We start from the raw sequence: 6,763 nt of genomic DNA on the forward strand, positions 1-6,763 counted from the left end.
AAAGAGGAGGATTGGCAGCAGTTAGCTCGGGGCTGATCTTCCTCAAAAAAAAAAAAAAAGAGGAAATTGTCTTACCAAATAATAAAACTTTCTGTAAAGCCACTATGACACTATGATCAAGGCAATATAGAATTGGCACAGAATAGACAAATCAATCAATGTAACAGAACAGAGCCCAGAGATGTGCGCCCAAGACCCAAAATAGATGAAAACGTAATATATGATAAATGCAGCTCTGGTAGGCAGAATAATGCCTCCACCCACCCACTCACTCAAAAGATGGCCATGCTCTACTCTCTGGAACCCCTGAATATATTTTCATACCTGGCAAAAGAAATGTTGCAGATGGACTTAAAGTTACCTTAAAATTGGGAGATTATCCTGGATTATCCAGGTGGTTGCAGTGTGATCACATGAGCCTTTAAAAATGGACCCACAAAGCAGAACAACTGGTCCAGAAAGATGAAACAGTAGAAGGGGCAGGAGAGATTTGAAGCATGAGAGGTACTCGACCCGCCGTTGCTGGCAGTGAAGATGGAGGAGTGGACCCTGAGCCAGAGAGCACAGGCAGCCTCCGGAAGCTGTGAACGACCCGCCGCTGACAGCCAAGGAAATGCAGACCTGAAAGGAGCTAAATTCTTTACCAACAACCTGAAAGAGTAAGGAAACGTTCTCTCCTGGAGCCCCCAGGACAGAACGTAGCCCTGCCCACCATTTGGTTTTAGCCCAGGGAGATGCACTAAACGGTGAGGTAACAAGTTTGTGCATTGGAAACTGCTAAGCTTGTGGTAATGTGTTATGCCAGAAATAGAAACTAAAGATTATGGATATTTCAATATGATGAGCAAAAAATGGTTGATTTGCTAAACGACATCGGGGTGATTGGCTGTGTATCTAATGCAGGCTCCTACATCATAACAGGAAGAAAATTAACCTTACATGAATTAAAGAACTAAGTGTAACATTAAACTGTGCGAGTGTTAGAAAATATAGGAAAATAGTTAACCTAACAGGAAAAGAGGCTTTCTTAAGGAAAATAGAAACCTAGAAATTATAAAGGAAATTACTAAGAGATTTAACTACATAAAAAGGTGAGATTTCTGAATGACAAAAGACACTTCAAGAAAGTTTAAAGAAAATATGGCTGGAAGAAAATACGTGCAGCATGTAAGATAGGCAGGATATGAACAAGGTGAGACAAACCAATAAAAAGGTCTTCTGCTCACCCCCAAGCTCTGGAACAAGGCATACATGAATTTTAAAATCTGCAAAACGAGAGTCAGCTTCTCTCAGAAAAATGCAAAATAATGAGAAATCATTTTCTGTCCATCATACTGAAGAAAAGGTAAAAAAAATAATTCTGACATTGGCAAGGATGTGGCAGTATAGACCCTTTCATGCATTTACTGAAGTATAGGTTGTGACAACCTTTTAAGAAAGCAATCTGGTGGTATTTTAAAAATTTTAAATATGTATGCCTTTTGATATAGAAATCTTACATTTAGGTATCTATCCTCCAGAAATAAAATTACCTAAATTCTAAGGATATACATACAATGATGTTTTCTGCTTGTAATAGTGAGAACTGAAAATAACCATCCATAGCAAATAGTTAAATAAGTTGAGATACCTCCTTATTGTAAAATAATAAGTAGTTTTTATAAATAAGACATATTTACCTGTGTCCTGTGTAATATTCCATAATATCCATGATAATAAACAGTGGAGGCAGGTGGGAGGCGGTGGGAGAGGGAAGCAAATCATGGAGTAATGTATTATGCTATGATCCTATTTTTGTACCTTTTTCAGAGAAAAACCCCTAAATATGTATGTATAGATTGATGTCTATTTGAAAGAGCATGGGGGAATCTGTGGAAAGACACATCTGACTCTTACACAGGTGTATCACAGGCAGTGTGATTACTTTTGAAATTAAAAAGTAACAGATTTTCAAAAGTGTAAGAAATAAAAATAAGAAATAAAAATCAGAGCAGAAGTAAATGAAATAGTGACTAAAAAAAATCAATGAAACCAAGAGCTGGTTTTTTGAAAAGATAAAATTGACAAACCTTTAGCTAGCCTCGCCAAGAAAAAAAGAGAGAAGGCTCAAATAAATAAAAATCAGAAATCAAAGAGGAGAAATTACAACAGACACCTCAGAAATACAAAAGAAAATACTAATTTTTAAACTGTCGTGTCTTGAATACTACTGGACTCAAATTTTAAGGAAATTAAATCATGAAAACGTTCAATTTATAAAAATAAATTGGAGGGGGACAACTCTTCATGGAATAAAATGATTCACCACAAAAAGAATTTTCTTTAATAAACTTTTTGGTAAATTTAAATTAACATTCAATCTTTATTCTTATCAAGGTTCATTTTCAAGGATGTCTTCTGCTCTGCCCTTTGGAAATTGTGGGAGACTTCCCTAGTTCTGGGAACTTGAGGTCTTAAACTCTGTCACTCACGTAACGAGGACCTTACCAGGCAACCCTGACCCTAAGAGCTATGAATGAGTTGTTCCACGTTGTGGTCTCCCACCTTCCTCAGGCACTAAGGAAGCATTTGATTTAGTAGCTACTTAGGACAGCGGGCAGGGAAGCATGAGGAGGATTTAAAACAAACAAAAGCAGAGACAGGAACGGGTGGAGGCTCCCGATGAAGAGAGAAGATAGGAGGGTTTCAAGCATAGCGGTTACTTCTTGCCTTAGTTCATCTCCCTGGGGCAGACAAAATATGTTGGCCCCAACTTTTGTCCATGTACTTCTCCTCCTAGGCTGGGTCCTGGGGCCCAGGGACTTGGTGCCAGTGAAACAACTGTCCCATTTTTTTGTCCTTGAGTCTCATGGCATGGATCTCAGATTTAAGCTCTTTTAATCAGTCTTCAAATGTTTTGCCTGTTTCCAAATAATCCCTAGTGTGTAGTAAACCACAGATGGGCAAATGAGCAGGGCATCATATGCAAACATTTTGGGAGCGACCCATTTTACATCATTTTCCATTTTCCATCATGACCCAGCATATGTGTACATATATCCTTAAGATGCAGGTTTTTCCCAGAAAAAAATACCCTTGCTGCATACAATGTGCCTATTGTCTATTTTATTAGTTTTCTTTTTTCTTTTTTTATTGTTTTTTCATGCAGGCCATGACCCGCAGTTTGAAAACACTGCTCTGTGTGACATCATCCCAGATAATGAGCAAAAGCTTTTGGGAAGGATTATGGTTTTTCCATTGCCCTTTGGCTTTAGAAGTGATACTTTAACAAAGTATCTTCCCCTCCGTTCCTCTCTCCTCCTCTGACATTGACACAGAGGGAGTCCCACACCTGTGCACTCACTCTAACTGAGCACCTGCACTCAAAGCCAGGCATTTTTACACCAGACCTACCCAACGGGCAAACCATGTGATTAGTGTTCCTAACCCTTCCTGCCCTGAGACCCAAGACTTCAGAGGTCAACTCCTAACAGGTCCGTTGCATGACAAATGGCTTTTGCAAAACTCTGCCTCTGTCTTTAGATCTCCAAGGAGAGTCTCTTTAGGCCCATATCTCCCAAATCCAACCTCATGCATGCTCTATCTGATGCTCAGATGCCTCACCTTTAAAATGGAGAAAAATACCTCATCTATCTCACAGGGTGAGGTTTCAATGACATCACTGCCTAACAGGACTTCAAAATTAGACTCACAGTATCTCCAAATTGCTCATTCTAAAGAGAAATGCCAGCCATCCACACAGGACCCATCCACACAGAACATGCTGACTTATGAATGAAAGCCAAAGGGACTTGCAGAACTTTAAGGTGTGTTCCCTGGAACTTTAAGGACACAGACATTGATGCTTGCCTCTTGTCTCAAAAAGCCGAAAGGCGAAAAGCTGAGAGCAGAGCAGAGAGGGAGAAATTTAGTCGAGCAAGGTGCTCTCCCACTCAGGGTGGGGCAAGGGTGGGTGTTCCCTTGGGCCAGAGTGGACACCAAGGAAGCTCAAAAGGATGTTGACCCACACCATCTGTAAAGACCCCACCCAAGAGCTAGGTACCACCAACTGCCAGAAGCAAAGCTGAGAAGGAAGCTGGACCCTGCCAGCTGAGGGGCACTTGCATAAGGGAACTATGCGTTAGGAACCCCATAGGGTGGTGAGCAGAAAACCCACAAAAGCACCCGACAGTACAGTGAGCCAACACTCAGGATCTGCCACCAGCAGGAGATACTGAGGTCTTGTAACAACTGTGCAGTCAAGTAAACCCTCTTCACTCCCTGTACGATTCTTGCTCCGTTCCTTCCCTTCAGCAGAGCAAGTGGGAGAGGAGGCAGGCTGAGGAGAAACTGGACGCTGTTGCCTTTGCCACCAAGACCAGCTTCTGGGTCCAGATCAGGCAGGGAGCCAGGGGAAAGGGGAGGACCTTTACTGTGCTCACTTCCTTGTTTGTGAAACGGGTGGGGATCAATATCAGCAACCTCAAAGAGATGAGGGTGAAATGAGGTCATATATGTGATGTGCTTAAAGCAGTGCCGGGAGTGAGCCCAGGGCCCAGGGCAGAATACCAAACCCACAGGCCAGTAACTCCATGTGACTCTTCTTTCAGCTTCTCTGGCTTTTTGTAGGTCTTGTCTCAGAAGATGAGCTTCTTTGGTTCTGTTCAAAGACAACATGCCTGAAATGAAGCGGAAACACAGCCCAGCAGTTCTTGTTCAGAGGGGGCCTCATCCCAGGCTCACTGGTCTGGTGCCCACTGAACAGGGCAGGCCCCTGGTCCTGGCCCAGAGACTCCATGCAGCCAGAGCATGGGCACATGTGCACTGCAGACAATGTGGAGCCAGCTGACAGGAGCCACCCCTGGTTTGGCCTTGCCTTCTCTCTAACTCCTCCCACTGCCCACTTTCCCACTGATGGAACCTGACAGGTCTTCAAGCCTCTTGGACTCAGATAACTTCCCACTCCCATCCTTTGGAGTCTGGTGTAACTCGCTTCAAGATTCAAATCCAAATCAACATGGCTAGTAACCAAAGGAGTCCAAAAGTGTGGCCTGGATTTTTCAATCCAGCTGGTTGGAGGGTGATGCCAAGACAAGGTCTCCACCCCTCACCAACCGCATCTCAGATAAATGTCTAAGAAAAAGGTACTTTAGGACTCAGGAACATCCCAACCCCACAACACTATGACAGCAACAACAGCAACAGCAGTCCCCAGGCAAAGAGAGAGAGCCCTGAAAATCAAATACCATTTCATTCCATTGCAAGTTTGTCACACAAAATCAAAAATGGCGAAGGCTCAGGGAGTGTTCTGATCAAAGGAGTTGGTAGAGACAGGACAACTGGATGCAATGAGTGGTGGCGGACTGGATCCCAGAAGAGAAAAGCTGTAAACAACGTTATGGGGCCATCTCACAGAATTTTAATATGGGCTATAGAGTAGACAACAGTTTTGTATCAATGTTCAATTTCCTCAGTTTAAGTGTTGTGCTGTGGTTATGTAAGACAATGCCCTTATTCGTAGGAAATACTCACAGAAATCCTTGGAGCAAAGGGGGATGATGCCAATTACTGAAATGGTTCAGAAAAAATTATGCACTATGCACACACATACACATATACTCAGATAAAGCAAGTGGGCCAAAGATATACAGTTCTTTGTGCTATTCTGGCAGTTTTTCTGTAAATTTGAAAGTACATCAAGATAGAAAATCACAGTAAAGTGTGTCAGTGTCTAGATAAATTTTCTAAGGTCAAGGAAGTAGGAACCCTGCCTCACAGATGTCACCGGCACTCCCAGGTGAGATGGGCTACAGAAGATTCCAACCTCATGGGGCTTCTTGAGCCTCCGCCTGCTGCAGTGCCTGCCACAGGTGACAACCAGGGCAGAAGCTGACAGGCCTTTTCCCTCACCTGCGATCAGACCCTTGACCAGGTTAGTCAGTGCGCTCTCAGCCCCCCGCAGTTTCTTCTCAACCAGCCCCATCCTTCCTTGGTTTTCAGAGTGGTAAGCCCCAGGAGCCATCACTTCTGCTCAGTCTCAGCCATGCTCTCAGCCTCGGCCAAGCTCTGCCAGCAGCTCCACTGCCTCCTGGGAGTCCAGCTGAGGCAACAGACCTGGTGCGTGTCCGGAGCAACCCCCAGCAGCAGCATCACCTGGAAATTTATTAGGTATGCACATTCTCAGGCCCCAACCCAGATCACCTGAATCAGAAATTCTAGAGTTAGGGCCAGGAATCTGCCTTTTAACCAGCCCTCTGGGGGATTCTGATGCACACTCAAGTTTAAGAGCCACTGCTCTGCTAAATGGAGGCTGTGTTAAAGGCAAAAAATTAGGGCTCATTTTCTGTCCAGTTTCCTTAAATATTAAGAGAAGGAAGGCCTAGAAACAATCAAACTTCTCTAGAGCATTCACTGTGAATAGCAATTGAGTAAGGTGGGGAGAGGAGGAAAGGTATGTAGGGTGAGCAGCACTTATATCTTCCTCCTCTGCTTCCACAGAGGGAGGGAACTTTCATGCTCTTTCCAGAGAAAAGTGTTGCAGGAACATTTCCAGCCTTTCTCACTCCTCCCCAGAGGGATGAGGGAACACCTGGCTGGTGAGTTGAGGAGGAGGGTTGGCCCCTTTCTGGGCACTCTCTCCTTCAGATCTGCCTGACCAGTGACAGGTGTGCCCCTCATGGGTCATGCATGTGGCAAGCTTAGCTGATCCAAGGCTGACCAAGTCTGGAGAGCCTGTAATGCGGGAAGAGTTGAAGAGCCTGGCTAAGCTGGGTCCTTGACTACG

The sequence above is a fragment of the Equus asinus genome, chromosome 14 (genome assembly GCF_041296235.1).
Source record: "Equus asinus isolate D_3611 breed Donkey chromosome 14, EquAss-T2T_v2, whole genome shotgun sequence".
Classification (NCBI taxonomy): Eukaryota; Metazoa; Chordata; class Mammalia; order Perissodactyla; family Equidae; genus Equus; species Equus asinus.